The sequence below is a fragment of the Scyliorhinus canicula genome, chromosome 12, assembly GCF_902713615.1.
Source record: "Scyliorhinus canicula chromosome 12, sScyCan1.1, whole genome shotgun sequence".
NCBI lineage: Eukaryota > Metazoa > Chordata > Chondrichthyes > Carcharhiniformes > Scyliorhinidae > Scyliorhinus > Scyliorhinus canicula.
Genome location: NC_052157.1, coordinates 26,172,557 through 26,193,782, shown reverse-complemented (window position 1 = coordinate 26,193,782; position 21,226 = coordinate 26,172,557). Strand labels below are relative to the sequence as shown.

At 51.2% G+C, this 21,226-nt stretch overlaps 1 protein-coding gene across 1 annotated transcript in view; it reads left to right on the top strand.

The window, feature by feature from the left end:
* The first annotated feature begins 2,477 nt into the window (after positions 1-2,477).
* LOC119975063 (WD repeat-containing protein 72-like) overlaps positions 2,478-21,226 on the top strand; it is a 410,282-nt gene continuing 391,533 nt past the window's right edge. The window contains exons 1-2 of the mRNA XM_038814560.1: positions 2,478-2,525; positions 19,790-19,854. The gene's annotated coding sequence lies outside the window, so the exon portion shown is untranslated. The remainder of the gene's footprint in view (positions 2,526-19,789; positions 19,855-21,226) is intronic.

Here is a 21,226-nt window from a genome sequence, read left to right as displayed (position 1 = left end):
TATTGTGTGTCTCTGTGTCAGTCAATGTGATATTGAATCAGAGAATGATACAGCACAGAAGGATATGTTGACCATCAGAATTTTTTTAATAAGGTTTCATTTTAAAACTTGAGAAAACAAGTTTCTGGTAGATTTTTGTTTCTCTGTTGCGTGTATAATAAATAGTGAAATTTTCATGGTCCAGTTATTCAATCTGCACTAATAACTAATGCAATAGGTTCTACACATGCTTAATACCATAGAATTTACAGTGCGGAAGGAGACCATTCAGCCCATCTAGTCTACACCTGCCCTTGGAAAGAGTACCCTACTTAAGCCCTCGCCTCCACCCTATCCCCGTAACCCAGTAACACCAACTAATCTTTTTGGACACTAAGGACAATTTAGCATGGCCAATCCGCCTAACCCGCACATCTTTGGGCTGTGGGAGGAAACCCACGCAGACGTGGGGAGGATGTGCAGACTCCACACAGACAGTAACCCAAGCTAGGAATCGAACCTGGGACCCTGGAGCTTTGAAGCAACTGTGCTAACCACTGTGCTACCCAAATGTTGTCCATTCTATTCTATGTGTGGTCTGCCTGAAGATAGGCCCTTGGCTCATTGTGTGCAGATGCTGAATCCTGAGAAATTTCCTTGTCAGCTTCTGTTAGTGGTGGTTTTCCATCTACCCTCCACTCTCAGGGGCAGGTCCTACGTCTACCTCAGATGAAACAGGAATAGAACCTGTGCTGTTGCTGTTTATTCTGAACTAGACATTAGCCATCTTAGCTAACCAGCCCCTATGTATAATGTGTATAATGTGTACACCAGCAAATTATTTGGGGTAAACATAGGACAAGCAACACTTATGAACAGGTTCCCTGTGAGAACGCGTCAAGGCCAGAAACTAACATGTAAGGATACGAGTTTATGGGCGCTGTTAACTGTGCCTTTGCTGTTTTTGCCGGCCAGGTACTCCACAATCCCGGTGGTGGTGGCAGCCCTGAGGGTGTAGGGACAGTGGTGGCAGCACATGGGACTGGAGGGGGTGTTGATATGGGCACCAATATGCGGCAATCACCGGTTTGTTCCGGGGAGGGGGGGGGGGGGGGGGAGTTGTATGGGGGTGGCAGCGGGCAGGGATAGAGCGGTTTGGGAATTTGTTCATCGATGGCGGCTTTCTGTGCTTGGAGGAGTTAGAGGGAATGGGTTCCGCTACCTTCAGGTGAGGGACTTTGTGCGGAGGCAGGTACCGACTTTCCCCCACCTATCGCCCCAGGGGCTACAGGATAAGGTAGTGTTGAAAGCGGGATCATAATTGCCAGTTTGGCAAAATTGTCCTGGGTACGTCCACAATGATCAAGACCGCTGCAGACTTGGGACCCGTGGTGGGTGCATCCTAATTCTACACCTCTGATATTCGTCAGTTGTTAAACGCATTGGTGCAATTTTTCTTTTGCAGCCACGAGATTGCAAAGTAAATCGTTGCCCCTGGTATTACAGGCGTGAAATCAACTGTGTAATAATGGCCTTCAAAGCATGCTAACACATTCTTGGCTGCTGGTAACACGCTTGCATCAATAGTTTACCCCTGTACTCATGCACTCGGTTATTTATATTCACAAGGGTTGTCAATATTTGTCTAAAATATCCATTTTCAGGCAATGATCAGCCTCGGCAAACTTAATGACTCTTTCCTGCTTTACCTCTCCACAGTCAGACTTCTCAAAGATGAAGCCACCCACTGTTTAATAAGACGCAGGAAAATAAACACAGTGGGCTGGATTCTCCGGTCGCCGAATTGCGTTCGGCCGAAGGGGAGGACTGTTTCGCAGGCCGGGTCTGCTACTAGCCTCTGCCATGAAGCACGGCACGGCCGCTGCAGGACGCCGCCGTGCGCACGTGCAGCCATGGATCCGGCAATTCTCCAGGGCGTATCAGCAGCTAGAGCCAGGTGCTCTACGCTGCCGTCCTGCTAGCCCATAGCAAACCAGGGAATCGGTCGCCGTTTTGCGTCAGCCTTCCTGGCTAAAAACGCCACACCGTTCCCACGCCGGTGTGGAGACATAGCCCCAGAATCGGAGAATCCAACCCAATGTGTGGTGGACGGAGGATTTTTGTTGAGTGGCCTCCATGGCATTGGTAACTGGTGTCATCCCAAATCTGTGAGACTCACCGCCCCCCTCCCCCCCCCAAAACGAAGTGGGAATGTCTGCTGTTTGAGGAGGATGGGGTGATGTAAAATTGACAAGGAAACAACCTCCTGTCCTGGGGTGAGTCGATGGTGAGAGCTACTCGCTCACACACACTGCTTAGGGATAAACAGACAAGAGCTGCCTTCTCAACACAGCCTCCCACCCCCACAACGCGGTTGAAACAGGTTGGGGCGGCTCCCGCTCGCCCTCTCGGAGTTCAGGGTCTGACTGAAAGCGACCTTGGCCCAGCAGCCCTGGCCCCGCCTATGAGCTGAGAGCAGGCTGCAAATCCAGTCACCGCGGTGCCAACTCCGAGCGGCATGTCGCTTCTCCAGTCACAACGCAACTGTGAGTTCATTTGATTTTATAAATAGCCATTCAGGAAAACCGAGAGCCTTTCTTTAATTCGCAAACTGGTGCGCTGAAAAAAAAAGTTTATTTTGTGAGTCGGATCCAAACCTGTGGTGAAATATATATTTTCTTTAAAAATGTGCTTGATTGATTCTGTGGCACAGTGTTAGGTGCCTATTGTTTACAGGTTTGAAGTTTTGCCCACCGGAAAAAAAGTATATCCAAACGTTTCTTGATGAAGTCTAAAGGGATATGAGTGGAATTGCTATTCCCTCAGTTGCTTTGTGATTTTGCATCTCACCCTCTGGCGAGGCAGCGCAGGAGAAGGAGGCATAAATTAATATATTTTTAAAATAATGTATGTGCTGCCCTGATGGCTTGTTGAAGGAGATCCTGCGCAGTTCCAATCTGGAGCAATAAGTTTGGATTGTGAGCTGGACCTGTATCGGCATTATAGGGACGGTGCGATGGACCTCCTCCCCATCCTTGCTTGGAGAGGAGGCCAGAGATCAATCCCTCTTTTCAATGAGTCATTAAACAATCCGCCCTCTCAGGTGGACATTGAATATCCCGGTGCACTGTTGTACAATCATGAAATCATTAGAGTGCAGAAAGAGGCCGTTCGGCCCATCGGGTCAGCACCGACCCTCTGAGAAAGCACCCCATCCAAGCCCACTCCCCTGCCCTATCCACATAACCTGGTAACCCCACCTAATCTGCACAGGGGCAGCACGGTAGCATTGTTGATAGCACAATTGCTTCACAGCTCCAAGGTCCCAGGTTCGATTCCGGCTTGGGTCACTGTCTGTGCGGAGTCTGCACATCCTCCCCGTGTCTGCGGGGGTTTCCTCCGGGTGCTCCGGTTTCCTCCCAAAGTCCAAAAATGTGCAGGGTAGTGGATTGGCCATGATAAATTGTCCTTAGTGTCCAAAATTGCCCTTAGTGTTGGGTGGGGTTGCTGGGTTGTGGGGATAGGGTGGAGGTGTTGACCTTGGGTGGGGTGCTCTTTCCGGGAGCCGGTGCAGACTCGATGGGCTGAGTGGCCTCGTTCTGCTCTGTAAATTCTATGATAATCTTGGAGCTGGGAGGAAAGCGGAGGAAACCCACGCAGACAAGGGGAGAATGTGCAAACTACAGACAGTCACCCGAGGCCGGAATTGAACCCACACCATGGCACTGTGAGGCAGCAGTGCTAACCACTGTGCCACCGTGCCGTCCATTATGAAAAAGAGCGGGGTTGGGGGTTGTTCTCCAGAGTACTCTGGCCTCAATGGGCCTCACAAAAAACACTTTGCTGTCTGTGAGAGCTTGTGTGCAAATATTTACCACCCCCCCCCCCCCCCCCACCCCCGCCCCGTGTAGTTTTTTTGTTGGTTGTTTTTCAGCTCCCTGGCCTGTCCCAACACAACCCCAACTTCATCCCCACATGGCCATCTATCCCTGGTTGTCTCAAGCCAGGACAGTTGGTAGGATTTCGCAAGCCCAGGCCAGATGGTGGGGGATGAATGTAATGCGACATGAATCCCAGGTCCCGGTTGAGGCCGCACTCATGTGTGCGGAACTTGGCTATAAGTTTCTGCTTGGTGATTTCTGTGTTGTCGCGCGCCCTGAAGGCCGCCTTGGAGAACGCTTACCCGGCTTATCTGATCTCAGGGTAAGCTTGAGACAATTCACACCTCTTTAACCTGGGGTTACCTCTATCTCTGGATCTGTAAAGACTTGATTTGCTGCAAATGCTCGTATTCTAAGCACTGTCTGGCATATTTGAATTTGTCTATATATTTGTTTCTGGAACACACCTCTTCATTCACCTGAGGAAGGAGCAGTGTTCCGAAAGCTGGTGATTTGAAACAAACCTGTTGAACTTGAACCTGGTGTTGTAAGACTTCTTACTGTGCTCACCCCAGTCCAACGCCGGAATCTCCACATCATGGCTTCCTGGTTATGTTTATGATGACAGAGGTGTGCACAGATATATAATGATCCTAACAAGCAATCGGGGGCACCTCACTATCGAAAACTCATCACGCTTAAGATATATAATGATCCTACGGATCGTACCCTCAAGCTGTTGGATCATACCCTTTAGATCAGCGTCAAGAAACCGGGGAGGAAATCGGTTAAATAAGTAATGAATGGCTTTTCAATATAAACAGAGGCGAGGATTTAATGTTCATATTGGAGGGGCTTGTCGGACAGCTAGAAAACTGGTGGGAATCCCACGCGTTGATCATTTTCAGAAGGTCCTATTGAATTTTATAACAAGGAGACCCTTAACTGGGCAACGTGCGCCTCCCATTGAATTAAACCCAGTGCAGTGCAGAAGTCCTTCCTGAGAGAACGGCCAGCCTCCAGCATCGTCAGTGCCACTGGGTGTGGTGGCCACTGCCAGTACTGCAGTCAGGCCTTTACCAATGTGGCCCTTCATCGAATCCGAAGAAGAGCTTGGATTTGCAACATTAACTCTATTTTTCTCCCTCCACAGATGCTGCTAAATCCACTGAGTTTTTCCAGCCCTTTCTGTTTTCAATCTATTTTAATCAGGTGTGATTTCGACACAAAACAGGTTATTTGTTTTTATTTGCCTTCTTCACCTCTTAACAATTCTACAGTTGTCAGTTTTATATTGGCAGGGCAGGGCAGGCCCCTTCATCCAAGTTCACATGGCGACCTTGATGATCTAACTGCTGACAATGTTAGACTGTCAAATGCTGAGTGGGCAATTTGATTCTTTGCACGCCAGCACAGAGAGGTTCCTGGCCCACTTTTCAATCCTCACTCCACAGTCGCTGTGTCCGTTTTGCAGGCATTCTGTTATGAATCTCTCTGGGCGAAGTGTTGGTGACAGTAAAGCTGAATGGCTGTTTGCCATCAGAGATGTATAGAAGTGTGGGTTGGCTGACCTTTCATTGTCCTGTACGAAATGCACCCCCCCTCCCCTCAACCGGAGAGAAGGTGATGGCCAGAGTGCGAAAGCCACAAATAGAAAGTTGTGATAATTGCACATGCACGATTGTTACCATATAGTTATCTGTACAAGCTGAGCTATTAGGGAGCAGTGAGAAAGGATGAAATTACCTCCATTGGAAGCAGCTCCCGAATATTAAAGGACTTAGGTTGGGGCTGCCAAGGGTTCAGTGAAAAAAGCACCACGTAGGCTAGAAAATCTTAGGTTCTTGACAATTGGCCTGACTTCATTTGTTTCTGGGTTAGGCAGGGGAGAAAAAAGTATTTGCCTGTGACCTCTTCTCCGGTGATCTCAGCACGTGTGATTTCCAGATGAGTACAGTGTCTGGTTTGGCTGATTTACAGCTGGAAAGCACATTTGCTGGGGGGAAACCTGCAGCCATCAGTGCAGTTTCAGGCAAGGGATTTGTCTGAACACCACATAAGATTTGCTTGAGTTTCTGATCTTTTTATGGCTGCGCATACTTCATTACATTTATCACTCAATCTATCACTCAACATCAGTGTGAGGAGATGCTCGTAATATACCCGTTGCAATGATATCCCACTGTCAGGAGTGTTAAATCGGATGTCACCACTCCACTGGAAGGAGCTGGACATATCCGCTTCGGATTGGATTGGATTGGATTTTGTTTATAGTCATGTGTACCAAGGTACAGTCAAAAGTATTTTTCTGCGAGCAGCTCAACAGATCATTTAAGTACACGAAAAAAAAAAAATACATAACAGGGCAACATAAGGTATATAATGTAACTACATAACACCAGCATCGGAGTGAAGCATACAGGGTGTAGTGTTAATCAGGTCAGTCCATAAGAGGGTCGTTTGGGAGTCTGGTAACAGTCGGGAAGAGTCTGTTCATGCATGTTCTCAGACTTTTATATCTCCTGCCCGATGGAAGAAGTTGGAAAAGTGAGTAAGCCGGGTGGGAGGGATCCTTGATTATGCTGCCCGCTTTCCCCAGGCAGCGGGAGGTGTAGATGGCGTCAATGGACTGAAGGCAGGTTCGTGTGATGGACTGGGCTATGTTCACGACTCTCTAAAATTCCTTGCAGTCTTGGGCCAAGCAGTTGCCATACCAGGCTGTGATGCAGCCAGATAGGATTCTTTCTATAGTGCATCTGTAAAAGTTGGTAAGAGTTAATGTGGACATGCCAAATTTCCTTAGTTTCCTGAGGAAGTATAGGCGCTGTTGTGCTTTCTTGGTGGTAGCATCGACGTGGGTGGACAAGGACAGATTTTTGGAGATGTGTACCCCTAGGAATTTGAAACTGCTAACCATCTCCACCTCGGCCCCGTTGATGCTGACAGGGGTGTGTACAGTACTTTGCTTCCTGAAGTCAATGACCAGCTCTTTAGTTTTGCTGGCATTGAGGGATCGATTGTTGTCGCTGCACCACGCCACTAGATTCTCAGTCTCCCTCCTGTATTCTGACCCGTCATTATTTGAGGTCTGGCTGACTATGGTCGTATCGTCAGCAAACTTGTAGATGGAGTTGGAACCAAATTTTGCCACGCAGTCGTGTGTGTACAGGGAGTATAATAGGGGGCTAAGTACGCAGCCTTGCAGGGCTCCGGTATTGAGGACTGTTGTGGACACAGATAGTGTAGTTGTTAACAGTGGCCTTGCTACTTACAAAACAAATTACAGCTTGTTAGGAATACATATACAAACAGAGGATCTGATAGATCACATGGAAGGATTGGCATTACCATTCTATGAAAACTTGGTTAAGCACTATACTTCAATCAAGGTGACTACGATATTGCTAGAGAACTGGGTAAACCATGAAATGAGGGGTCAGGGAGGCAAGAGATTTCTTCTGCTTGTCATGGTTGTGAGTTGGTGTTGTGGGATATCAGCTTGCTCGTGCTTAATATTTGCACCTGAATTTCATCTTCTGTTGTTTTAGTGTGTCATGGAAAGAGTGAAAGGTCCAGAGAAGCTCATTATTTCAAAGCACAGTGCTTTGGTGTCCTCCCATAGTCAAAAGATGTGCAGTTTAGGTGAATTGGCCATGCTGAATTGCCATTAAGTATTAGAATCCAAGGATGTGCAGTTTCGATTGGGTTATGGAGATAGTGCAAGGGCTTGGGCCTTGGGAGGCTGCTCTTTTTAAAAAAAATGTATTCAAGTTTTTCAAAACGTTTCACAGAACACTCCAAAAAGAAAGCCAATACAAAGAAAAAAGGGCAACCTCCTGCACTCCCGGCTCCGATGCTACTCCAAAAATAGCGAGCCCCCAGCCCGGCTCCACCCTGGAACCAACCACCTTAGACAAGGTCCCCGCCACCCCATTCAAGAAACCTTCCAATGCCGGACACGCCCAGAACATGTGAGTGTGATTCGCTTGGCTCCCCGGACACCTGCCACACCTGTCCTCTCCCCCAAAGAACCGTCTCAGCCTGGTCCCAGTCTCATGCGCCCTATGCAGCACCTTTAGTTGGATTAGACTAAGCCGTGCGCAAGAGGAAGAGGAAATCACCCTCCCCAGGGCGTCCGCCCAAGTCCCCTCATCTATCTCCTCTCCCATCTCCTCCTCCCACTTCGCTTTCAGCTCCTCCACCGAGGCCTCCTCCCCCTCCTGCATCACCTGATAAATTGCAGAAATCCTACCCTCACCGACCCACGTCCCCGAGAGCACCCTATCCTGAACCCCCCTTGGCGGAAATAGCGGAAACTCTGCCACCTGCCGCCTAACAAACGCCCTAATCTGCATATACCTAAACGAATTCCCTGGGGGTAGACCCCACTTCCCCTCCAACTCCTCTCAGGTCGCAAACTTCCCGTTGAGGAACTGGTCCCCCTTCCGCCTGATACCTGACCTATGCCAACTCAGAAACCCTCCATCTATCCTCCCTGGTACAAACCGGTGGTTCCCCTGTATCGGGGACCAAACTGAGGCCTTCATTTCCCCCCTATGCCACCTCCACTGCCCCCAGATTTTGAGGGTAGCCACCACTACTGGACTTGTAGAGTACCTTGCTGGGGGGAGCGGCAACGGGGCCGTCATCAGCACCTCTAAGCTCGTGCCCACACAGGACGCCGCCTCCATCCTCTTCCATGCGGCTCCCTCCCCCTCCATCACTCACCTACGAATCATTGCCACGTTCTCAGCCCAGTAATACCCACACAGGTTGGGCAGCGCCAATCCACCCACCTCCCTGCCTCGCTCCAAGAAGACCCTTACCCTCGGGATCTTCTACGCCCACACAAACCCCGTAATACTCCTGAAATGAAATGAAAATGAAAACCCTCCTAACCCTCCTAAGAAAAGCCTTCGGGATCATGATGGGTAAACACTGGAAGAGGAACAGAAACCTCAAGGAACGGTTGCCACCGCCCGGTGAACCCCTGCAAGAACCACCGTAAGGCAAACTTTATCTTCTCCAACCTAAGAAACCAAGCCATGTCATTGATCCAAGCCTCCACACTTGGGGACTTTGCATCCCTCCACAATAACAAGAGCCTTCTCCGGGCTAACAAGGAGGCAAAGGCCAGAACTCCTGCACTCCCGGATCCTCCGATATCCCAAATAACGCTATCCCCCAACTTGGTTTTGCCCGAGTGTTCAAGACCTTGGACATGGACCTTTGCAAAGCCCTTCCAGAACTCCGCAAGCGGCGGGCACGCCCAGTACATATGGGCGTGGTTTGCTGGGCTCCCCGAACACCTCACACATCTGTCCTCCACCCCAAAAAACTTGCTCATCCTCGCCCCTGTCATATGCGCCCTGTGTAACACTTTAAACTGGATCTGGCTGAGCCTGGCACAAGATGAGGAGGAATTGACCCTGCCTAGGGCGTCAGCCCACAGCCCTCATCCAGCTCTTCACCCAGCTCCTCCTCCCATTTGCCCTTCAACTCCTCCACCGAGGCTTCCTCTGCCTCCTTCAGCTCCTGGTATATACCCGAGATCTTACCCTCTCCGACCCACACACCCAAATCACCCTGTCCTGTATCCTTCGGGCAGGCAGCAATGGAAATTCTCCTACCTGCTTCCTGACAAACGCCCGAACCTGCATGTACCTGAAAGCATTTCCCGGGGGTAACCCGAATTTCTCCTCCAGTGCCTTTAAGCTGGCAAAAGTCCCGTCAATGAATAGATCCCCCAGCCTTCTAATTCCCGCCCGGTGCCAGCTTCGGAACCCACCATCTATCCTGCCTGGGGCAAACCTATGGTTATTCCGTATCGGGGACCAAACTGAGGCCCCCCTCTCCCCCCTGTGCTGCCTCCATTGCCCCCAAATCTTCAGCGCTGCCGTCACCACCGGGCTCGTGGTATACTGCGTCGGCGGAAGCGGCAACGGTGCCATCACCAGTGCCCCCAGGCTAGTACCTACACAAGACGCCACCTCTAGTCTTTTCCATGTCGCCCCCTCTCCCTCTATCATCCACTTCCGAATCATCGACACGTTTGCTGCAAGATACTCTTGCTCACTCGCTTGAAAAAGGCCTTAGGGATGTGGATTGGCAGGCACTGAAACACGAATAAAAACCTAGGGAGGACCGTCATCTTGACAGACTGCACCCTACCCGCGAAGGAGAGCGGAAGCATGTCCCACCTCTTAAAGTCCTCTTGCATGTGGTCCACCAGGCACGCCAGTTTGAGCCTGTGCAAGACCCCCTAACTCTTGCCGATCGTCATGTATCACTCCCGGGACATAATCCTCAATCCTAGTGGCCAGGACCTTCGCCAACAACTTGGCATCCACATTAAGGAGTGAAATCGGCCTATACGAGCCACATTGCAGCGGGTCTTTGTCCCACTTCAGAATAAGCGAGATCAGAGCTCTCGACATCGTCAGGGGAAGACTTCCTTTTTCTCTCGCCTCGTTAAAAGTTCTCAACAGCAATGGAGCCAACAGTTCCAAAAACTTCCTATAATATTCAATCGGGAACCCATCCGGTCCCGGGGCCTTGCCCGCCTGCATACTCCCCAACCCCTTAACCAGCTCCTCCATCCCAATCGGGGCCCCCAAGCCCTCTATCTGCTCCTCCTCCACCCTCGGAAGCCTCAATTGGTCCAGGAACCGCCGCATCCCCTCCCCCCTCTTCGGGGGTTCTGATTTGTACAAGTTCTCATAAAAGTCCCTAAAGACCTCATTTATTCTGACTGGACTCCGCACCTTATTCCCTCCCTTGTCCCTGATTCCCCCAATTTCCCTAGCCGCCTCCTTCCGCAGCTGATGAGCCAGCATCCGACTTGCCTTCTGCCCATATTCATATGCTGCTCCTTACACCTTCCTCCACTGGGCCTCAGCTTTCCCCGTCGTCAACAAGTCAAACTCCGTTTGGAGGCTCCGGCGCTCCTTCAACAGCCCCTCCTCAGGGGATTCCACATATCTCCTACCCACTCTAAGTATCTCTCCTACCAATCTATCCCTCTCCCTCCTCTCCCTCTTCTCTCTGTGAGCCCTGATGGAGATCAGCTCCCCTCTGACCACCACCTTCAGCGCCTCCCAGACCACACTCACCGAGACCTCCCCATTGTCATTGGCCTCCATATACCTCTGTATACACCCCCGGATCCGCCCCCAGACCTCCTCATCCGCCAATAATCCGACGTCCAAGCGCCACAACGGGCGTTGGCCCCTCTCTTCACACAACTCCAGCTCCACCCAGTGCGGGGCGTGATCCGAAATCGCGATGGCTGAGAAGACCGTCCCCTCTACTCTCGGGATCAGTGCCCTGCTCACTACGAAAAAGTCAAGGTAGGCTGCTCTTTTAAAGGGTCGGTGCATACTTGATGGGCCAAATAGCCTCCATCTGCACTGCAGGGATCCCATAGAAATATAAAGTATAAATATTACTGTGAATAGCAGAACGTGGCATGTTGGAAAGTGAAGAGAAATAGTAGTTGTTTGAAGATTTATTTTTAAAAAAATCTCAAATGGCACATGTTACAATCTCAGACTCAGCATCTTTAGTGAAACTATAACTCTTCTACTAGTGTTTTCCTTCCATGCCTAAATAAATGTTTCTGTCACTTTAGCCATCTACAAGCCTGGGCTGCCCTTTACAGCTTGGCTGTAATATTCCAAGCAGTGGTTGCTGCACCCATGCTCTTGGGCAAAATAATCACTAACTAAAAGCAATTTTTCACGCTGGATGCTTTGCTGCTCAGATCAGGTGGTGTCTTGAAAGAACTATGCTGTTTAAAATGCTAAAAGCCACACCCTTCCTATTGGTCTGTCTTTATGGGCCACATGGAATGTGTATTATGGTGAGAAAGAGACCCTTTACGGTACAGTCAGGTTACATACAAATGTAATAGTGTAAAATGCCACATGCAATATTGGAGTGTAGAATTTATAGCATCGGAAATTCTTGATCTGGACAAGGTCACTGATGGAGACATCAAGTGGGAGGTTGCCCACAAGAGGGAGAAGGATTGGGAAATTGCAAAGTGAAATGGCTTTTTGATATTTCATTCCAGCTTGTTTCACAAGGCAATGGCTGGGAAATGGGAGCAGGCCATGTATTCTTCATTGAAGTTATGGTTTCTGAATGCAGGCCTCCAATGATGTACAAGGTATTCCAGGTTATGGACTGAGTGTATTGAAGAGCATTATAGTGGCTGATAGGTGCATTTTAAATCTGACATGGGAAGTTGGGGTTGAGCCGATAACTTGTAATTGTGTGGGATTATAGAGAGCGGCAGACAGACTGGTTGCGTTGAATGCCCTGTTGGTGCGCTGCATATTCAATGTGATTCCTTAGTTTATTGCAGCAGTTTTCAGCTTAAATGTTTGCTTGTTATTGTGAGATATCAGTAATGAGGATAAACTCCCTTTGTTTGTAAATTTTCATTTCCAATTAAGGAGCAATTTAGTGTAGCCAATCCACCTACCCCTCACATCTTTAGGTTGCGGGGGTGGGAAGGGGGGGGGAACCCACACAGACATGGGGAGATTGTGCAAACTCCACACGGACAGTGGCCCGAGGCCGGGATCAAACTGGGGTCCTCGGCGCTGTGAGGCGGCAGTGCTAACCACTGTGCCGCCCTCAAAATCCTTTGTGTGTTATGTTAAAACAGCATCAACCTGACGTCCGGTTGCGGTGATGCGGAGCTAAGCCGCACGTTCGGATGCTCCCGCGTTTTTTGGTCTTGGGCTCTTTTAAGGGCCCGTTGCAGTGCTGGCTGGACTTTTCCCGGTTGGAGAACACATCTGCTGCGTTTATCTGCCGGTGGATGGACTGGACCAGGAGCGGGGCGGTCAAAAAATCGGCTTTGGAGCAGAGAAAGGTGCAAGGCAGGAGAAACAAGATGGCGGCGGGCGGGGAACCGGCAGCGTGGCAGCAGTGGGCGCAGGAGCAGCAGGAGCTGCTTCTTTAGCGCTGCTTCAGAGAGCTGAAGGCTGAGCTGCTGGAACCGCATAAGGCCTCACTGGGTAAGCTCATGGCGACTCAGACGGCTCAGGATGCAGAGATCCGTGAGTTACGGCACAAGGCCTCGGAGAACGAGGATGAAATCCTAGGCCTGGCAGTGAAGGTGGAATCGCACGAGGCGCTCCACAGAAAATGGCAAGCGAGGATGGAGGAGATGGAGAACCGCTCGCGGCAGAAGAACTTGCGGATCCTGGGCCTCCTGGAGGCGCTGGAAGGATCGGACCTGGGGGCCTATGTGGCCTTGATGCTGAACTCGCTAATGGGTGCGGGGTCCTTCCAAGGGCCCTTGGAGCTGGAGAGTGCCCATCGAGTGTTGCTGAGAAAGCCCAGGCCGAACGAGCTGCCAAGGGCGGTGCTGGCCGTTTTCACCGCTTCGTTGACCGTGAGTGTGTGCTGAGATGGGCTAAAAAGGAGAGGAGCAGGAGGTGGAAGAATGCAGAGATCCGGATTTATCAGGACTGGAGCGCGGAGGTGGCGAAGAGAAGGGCTGGTTTTAACCGGTCGAAGGCAGTGCTGCACAAGAAAGGGTTGAAGTTCGGCCTGCTACAGCCGGCACACCTCTGGGTCACTTCTAAAGCCAGCTCTATTTTGACTCCCTGGAAGATGCCTGGGCCTTCGTCCAGGCAGAGAAGCTGGACTCGAACTGAGGACTGAGGGGGGTTTGGGGACTGATGTATATTGTCCGGAGGCTCTGTTCTCCCTGGTACTTCTTTGTTGGTCCTTTTTTGCTTTTTCTCTTTTTGGGGCTTTTCAACTATTTATTTCGGTGTCTTTCTCACTGGTGGAGGGTTGGGGAGCTGTATTGCAGGCCCGTTGGGTCGCGCGCCCTTTTCTTTCCCGCGTTTTAGGTCGGGGGCAGGGTTTCAGATGGAAGCGCGGGCTTTTTTCCCGCGCTGGAGGCAGAGTGGGAGGGGCCTGCACCAGGCGGGGGGAGTGGCGGTTGTGTCACACTGGGGGGGTCGTTGGAGTGGCGGGAGCAGCCGGGGTCAGCAGGAGTCGGCTGACTTACGGAAGTACGATGAGAGGGGCAACGCAGCTAAGGGGGGGGGGGGGGGGGGGGGGGGGGGGGAACACCGGGTTGCTGCTGGAAGGGCCGAAGAGGAACAGATGGTGGTTGGGGGGGGGGGGGGGGGGGGTCGGGATGGGGATCTGTCATGGGCCGGTGAAGCGGGCCCGGGTGATGGTGCACTTGAAGGGGCTAGGGGCGGATGTGGCTATGCTCCAGGAAATGCACCTTAGGGTGGCGGATCAGGTTAGGCTGAGAAAAGGGTGGGTTGGACAAGTGTTCCATTCGGGGTTAGATGCGAGGAACCGGGCGGTGGCGATTTTGGTGGGGAAGAGCTTGTCGTTTGTGGCGTTGAGCGTGGTGGCGGATAGCTGTGGCAGATACGTAATGGTGAGCGGTAGACTCCAGGGGGAGCGGGTGGTGCTGGTCAATGTGTATGCCCCAAATTGGGACGGTGCAGGCTTCATGCGGTGCATGCTGAGCCGGATTCCAGAGCCGGATTCCAGACTGTGAGACGGGGCTTGATATTGGGAGGGGATTTTAATATAGTGCTGGACCCGGTCCTGGATCGTTCGAGGTCCAGGACTGGTAAGAGGCCGGCGGTGGCCACAGTGCTGAGGGGGTTCATGGACCAGATGGGGGGGTGGACCCTTGGAGGTTTATGAGGCCGGGTGGTCTCCCATGTCCATAAGGCTTACTCCCTGGTCGACTTTTTTGTCTTCAGCAGGGCGCTGATTCCGAGGGTGGTAGGGGCGGAGTATTCTGCGATAGCCACCTCGGATCACGCCCCGCATTGGGTGGACCTGGAGCTGGGGGAGGGGAGGGACCAACGCCCGCTGTGGAGGTTAGAGGTGGAGCTGTTGTCGGATGAGGAGGTATGTGGGCGGGTCCGTAGGTGTATAGAGGGGTATTTGGAAGCTAATGACAATGGGGAGGTGCAGGCGGGGGTGGTCTGGGAGGTGTTGAAGGCGGTGGTTAGAGGGGAGCTGATTTCTATTAGGGCGCATAGGGAGAGGGAGAGCAAAATGAGAGGGAGAGGTTGGTGGAAGAAATGATAAGGGTGGACAGGAGGTACGCGGAGGTCCCGGAAGAAGGGCTTTTGAGGAAGCGTCGTATTCTCCAAGTGTAGTTTGACATATTGACCGCCCGGAAAGAGGAGGCACAGTGGAGGAGGGCACAGGGGGCGGTATATGAGTACGGGGAGAAGGTAAGTCGGATGCTGGCCCACCAGCTCCGGAAGCGGGAGGCGGCGAAGGAGATAAGGGGAGTTAGAGATGTAGGAGGGAGTCTGGTGCGGAGTGCAAGGGGCATTAACGGAGTGTTCAGGACCTTTTATGAGGAGTTGTACCGGTCAGTGCCCCCTGGGGAGGAGGGTGGGATGGACCGCTTCTTGGCCAAGCTGGAGTTCCCGAGAGTGGGGGAGGAGCGGGCGGAGGGTCTGGGGGCACCAATCGAGTTGGAGGAGCTGATCAAGGCGATGGGGAGTATGCAGTCAGGGAAGGCACCGGGGCCTGATGGGTTCCCGGTGGAATTATACAAGAAGTTTTCAGACCTATTGCTCCCGCTGTTAGTGAGGACCCTTAATGAGGCATGGGAAGGGGGGACCTTGTCCCTGACGATGTCCAGAGCATTAATTTCTTTGATCTTGAAGTGGGATAAGGACCCCCTCCAGTGTGGATCTTACAGGCTGATTTCGCTCCTCAATGTGGACGCGAAGCTGCTGGCCAAGATACTGGCCAGGAGGGTGGAGGATGTGGTCCCGCAGGTCATTCACGAGGACCAAACGGGTTTTGTGAAGGGGAGGCAGCTGAATGTCAATGTGCGGCAGCTTCTTAACGTCATATTGATGTCGGTGGTGGACGGGGAGGCGGAGATATGGCATCGATGGATGCGGAGAAAGCTTTTGACAGGGTGGAGCGGAGCTACCTGTGGGAGGTATTGAGGGGATTTGGGTTTGGTGAGGGATTTATTAGGTGGGTGAGGCTGTTGTATAGCGCTCCGGTGGCGAGCGTGGTGATGAATGGGAGGAGGTCGGAGGACTTTCGGTTGTCCCGGGGGGACGAGGCAGGGGTGCCCCTTGTCTCCCCTGCTCTTCGCGTTGGCGATCGAACCCCTGGCCATGGCGCTGAGGGAATCGAGGCACTGGAGGGGGATTGTGTGGGGTTGGGGGGGGGGGGGGGGAGAGCACCGGTTGTCGCTGTACGCGGACGATTTACTGCTGTATATTGCGGATCCCGCGGGGGGGATGCCGGAGGTGATGAGAATCCTGGGGAGTTTGGAGACTTCTCTGGCTATAATGAAATGAAAAATGAAAATCGCTTATTGTCACGAGTAGGCTTCAAATGAAGTTACTGTGAAAAGCCCCTAGTCGCCACATTCCGGCGCCTGTCCAGGGAGGCTGTTACGGGAATCGAACCGTGCTGTTAGCCTGCTTGGTCTGCTTTCAGAACCAGCGATTTAGCCCTGTGCTAAACAGCCCCTGTGCTAAGCTCAATGTGGGGAAGAGTGAGCTGTTTGTGGTGCATATGGGGGACCAGGAGAAAGAGATAGGGGAGCCACCGCTGAAGAGGGCAGAGAGGAGCTTCAGATACCTGGGAGTCCAGATAGCCAGGAGCTGGGGGGCCCTGCATAGGTTAAACTTCACGAGGCTGGTGGAGCAGATGGAGGAGGAGTTCAGGAGGTGGGATGTGTTGCCATTCTCCTTAGCGGGCAGGGTCCAGTCGGTTAAGATGACGGTGCTCCCGAGGTTTTTGTTCCACTTCCAGTGTTTACCCATTATGATTCCGAAGGCTTTCTTTAGGAGGGTTAACAGGAGCATTACGGGGTTTGTGTGGGCGCAGAAGACACCGAGGGTGAGGAGGGTATTCTTGGAGTGAGGCAGGGTGGGTGGGTGGATTGGCGCTGCTCAATCTATGTGGGTATTACTGGGCTGCGAACGTGGCAATGATTGGTAGGTGGGTGATGGAGGGGGAGGGAACCGCATGGAAGAGGATGGAGGCAGCATCCTGTGTGGGCACGAGTTTAGAGGCGCTGGTGACAGCCCCGTTGCCCCACCCCCCCCGGCAAGGTACTCTTCGAGTCCGGTAGTGGTGGCTACCCTCAAAATCTGGGGGCAGTGGAGGAGGCATGGGGGGGAAGGGAAGGCCTCAGTTTGGTCCCCGATACGGGGGAACCACCGGTTTGTACCAGGGAGGATAGATGGAGGGTTTCTGAGTTGGCACATGGCAGGTATCAGGCGGATGGGGGACCTCTTCCTAGACGGGAAGTTTGCGACCTGAGAGGAGTTGGAGGGGAAGTGGGGTCTACCCCCAGGGAATTCCTTTAGATACATGCAGATTAGGGCATTTGTTAGGCGGCAGGTGGCGGAGTTTCCGCTATTGCCGCCAAGGGGGGTTCAGGATAGGGTGCTCTCGGGGACGTGGGTCGCGAGGGTAGGATCTCTGCGGTTTATCAGGTGATGCAGGAGGGGGAGGAGGCCTCGGTGGAGGAGCTGAAAGTGAAGTGGGAGGAGGAGTTGGGGGAGGAGATTAAGGAGGGGACGTGGGCGGACTCCCTGGGGAGGGTGAATTCCTCCTGTTCTTGCGCACGGCTTAGTCTAATTCAGCTAAAGGTGCTGCATAGGGTGCATATGAATGGGACCAGGCTGAGCCGGTTCTTTGAGGGTGAGGACAGGTGTGGCAGGTGTTCGGGGAGCCCAGCGAACCACACCCACCTGTTCTGGGCGTGTCCGGCGTTGGAGGGTTTCTGGAAGGGGGTGGCGGGGACCTTGTCCAGGGTGGTTGGCTCCAGGGTGGAACCAGGCTGGGGGCTCGCTATTTTTGAGGTAGCATCGGAGCCGGGAGTGCAGGAGGCGAGAGAGGCCGGTATTCTGGCCTTTGCATCCCTAGTAGCCCAGCGAAGGATCCTTTTGCAGTGGAAGGATGCAAAGCCCCCGAGCCCGGAATCTTGGATCAACGACATGGCCGGGTTCATTAAACTGGAGCAAGTTTGCCCTGAGGGGGTTGGTGCAGGGGTTCTTCCGGCGGTGGCAGCCTTTTCTTGATTTCCTGGCGGAGCATTAGAGGGGGGTCAATATCAGCAGCAACCGGGGGGGAAGGGGGGGGATTGGGGGGACGGGGGACTATGGGTTCGTTATGGGGGTTTGTTCTTATGGTTCTATGTTTATTACTCTTTCTTGTTAATTTATTGTTTTTGTATTGGAGGTAGGGGTTATTGTTTTTCTCTTTTCGTTGTTGGGATGAAATTTGTTGTTGGAAAATTTGAATAAAAATTATTTTTAAAAAAAGAGCATCAACCCTGGTTAACATCCTAAATGACTTTCAGGGTGAACTCGCAGAATGTGAGGCATCCATTAGTTCCTAATATTGCACAGTGCAAATCCTGAACTCTTGATCTCCTATAGTGATTTAGCGCTGAGTACTGAACGATAGCTTGGATTATGTATTTGACTGCGCATTCGTTCTACCAGGGTCAGTCCGACAAAGAACAATGCAATCAAAAATATAAACCTGTGTCAGTAGTTTTTCAGTCAAGGTCAAGTTACTTTTGGAATGGCGTTCTGTTATTGTCTCATATTCAGCATAGATGATAAATGAGGTATTTGATAATGAAGTAGTCAGATGTAAAGTTATTCAGATGGATTGTTGGGTGTGTTCAACTGAAAACAAATAAATACTCTAGAGTCAAGTGTTTTACAGCATCGAAAGAGGCCCTTCAGCCCATTGTGTCTGTGCCGGCCATCAAGTACCTATCTATTCTAATCCCACCTTCCAGCACTTAGTCCATAGCCTTGTAAGCTATGGCATTTCAGGTGCTCATCTAAAAGCTTCTTAAATGTTATGAGCATTTCCGCCTCTACCATCCTTCCAGGCATTGAGTTCCAAATTCTAATCACCCTCCGCATGAAAAGGAACACCACAGCAGTGGGGGAGCGGGGAGGGGCACCTGAAGGTGGACCTTCCAGATTTGGTGTCCTCGAGGAGGTCCATCTTCCAGCCTCAGAATATATCTGGAGATCCATCTTCTTTCTCAGGAGTCCAACTTCCTGTCCCTGCTCCCGGCGCTCCATCTTCATTTTCAATGGTCCACCTTTGTCAGTAAGTCAGTGATGTTGGGCACCTTTTCAACATGGCACCTAGATACGATGGCAGACTGCATACCATCAGGCCTGCTCCGCCACGGAATGTGGCACAAAACACCTGGTTGCATAATTAATGCGGTTGGGGTTGGAGGATTCAATTTTTTTTCCCGCCGCCTCCTGCAGTGGGAAATAGTCCATGTTCCCATTCCCGCCATGGGACTTAATCTTCAGCTTCCTAGATGGGGGAATTCTGCCCTCCATCTTTAGTGCTTGGCGGGGGGGGGGGGGGGGGGGGGGGGGCGGGGGGGGGGGGGGGGGCGGGGGGGGGGGGGGATGTGTCTTGGCATCTAAATTCTTTTTTCTTCCTATTGACTATTTGATAATAATTGCAACAAAAAGAAATCTTGAAAGACTTGCCACCTCAGCTACAAGAGTTTGTAATTTTGTTCCACTTTGGTGCTATATGCCTGTCTGTAACAGGGAGGGTAGTTCTGCTTCTATATGGATATTGTTCGTGGTACTGAGTAAGTCTGGGTTTCAGAGAATTGGGTATTCCTGGTTTGCAGTATTCCTGATTTACTGGCCGCCAAAATTAAAGTTGAACTCCGTGCCTACTCTCCAATCTATACTATGGTTCAGCAAGATTTTGTATTACAAGCAGGATCTACAAAATGTTACCATATGCTTAAAGTTAAAGGAAATTTCTTTTACTGAAAATAAATGGGCAGCTTGGGAAATTAATTTTTCCTTCATTTTGTACACATAAAGGGAACTAGATCCTTAAATGTTTTAACCTTCTTCTCTCCTCTTTTGAAGGAGGTGACTTGGCGTGCGATTCCGCAAATTCCACCAGCCCTCCGACACCGGATCAAGTGTGTAAGGTGAGAGAGTCAGATTCTGCATATGATTTAGTCACAGCTATCACTGCCAACCCACTCCATTCACTCAAATATGCTTTGGTAGAAGTGCCATTGAGTAGTAGTTGGGAATGGAAGTCCTGTCCGATTGTATATGTTTTTCATATTCTAGCCCAAGACACTGAGAACAGTAGTAAATAGTATAACTGTGAGATTGAGATAATCCTATATAGAATGAATTGGGAAACAAGTTCTTCGCTTAGTCACTGGATGGGCTTTGCAGTTGTATTTCCACTAAATAAAAAATATGCATTTATACAGTGCTTTCATGAATGCCCTACATCCCAACGCGCTTTGCACCCAATTAAGTATTTTGGACACACAACCGGCTCATCCGCTCCTCCAGAAGCAGTGGAAGATGAAGAAACAGCTCAGAAAAAAAGATCAACATTGAGCAGCACAAGAGCCTAGCATGCTGGTGAACTTCCAACAATGTATTCTCCAAAATCTCCAAAGTGTCCATGTGAAAGGAATGGCAGACAACTGGAAAGAGCTGAAGACAGCCAGCATCTCAAGCTGTGAAGAAACCATCAGCTACAAGACCAGGAAACACCAAGACTGGTTCGACGAGAACAGTCACACCATCTAAGACCTCATTGACAAGACCAACAAAGCTCACTGTGCCTGGCAAAACAACATAACCAGCAAGGCAAAGGGGAGAGCTCATCGATTAGCCAAGGCAGAGGCACAAAGAAGAGCTAGGGAAATCAAGAACCAATGGTGGAATGAGAAAGCTAAGGAACTGCAACTCCTCACCGACTAACATGACACACACGGCTCCTTCAGTGCCACCAGGGCAACACATGGACCCAATACCCTAGGCCTCAAACCGGTGCGAGGTAATGACGGAACCCTCTTGGGAGACAGTGAAAACACTGGCTTTCGATGGAGATAACACTTCAAAGAACTGCTAAACTGTGATACAACCACATATGAGGGCCGTTTGAGGAAATCCCCCAACTCCTCCCAAAGATGATCTTGGATTCCCATCAAGCGTAGATGAAGTCGAGGCCGCCATTAAACACGTGAAGATTGGAAAACCCGCAGGAGTGGACAGGTTTCCAGCAGAGGTTTTCAAACTTGTAGGAGAAGCAATCACTCGTCAGCTCCATCAGCTGTTGCTGTAAATCTGGGACAGAGAGGAAATTACTGCCGGCCTTAGAGATGTCGTCATCGCCACCATCTTCAAGAAAGGCGACAAAGCGGACTGTGGTAACTACTGAGGAATCTCTCTAATCTCCATCACCGTCATTGCCCGAATCCTCAACAGCCGCCTTCTCCCAGGCTCTGGGAGAAGTCAGTGTGGTCTTCAACCAATTTGTGGAACAGCGGACAT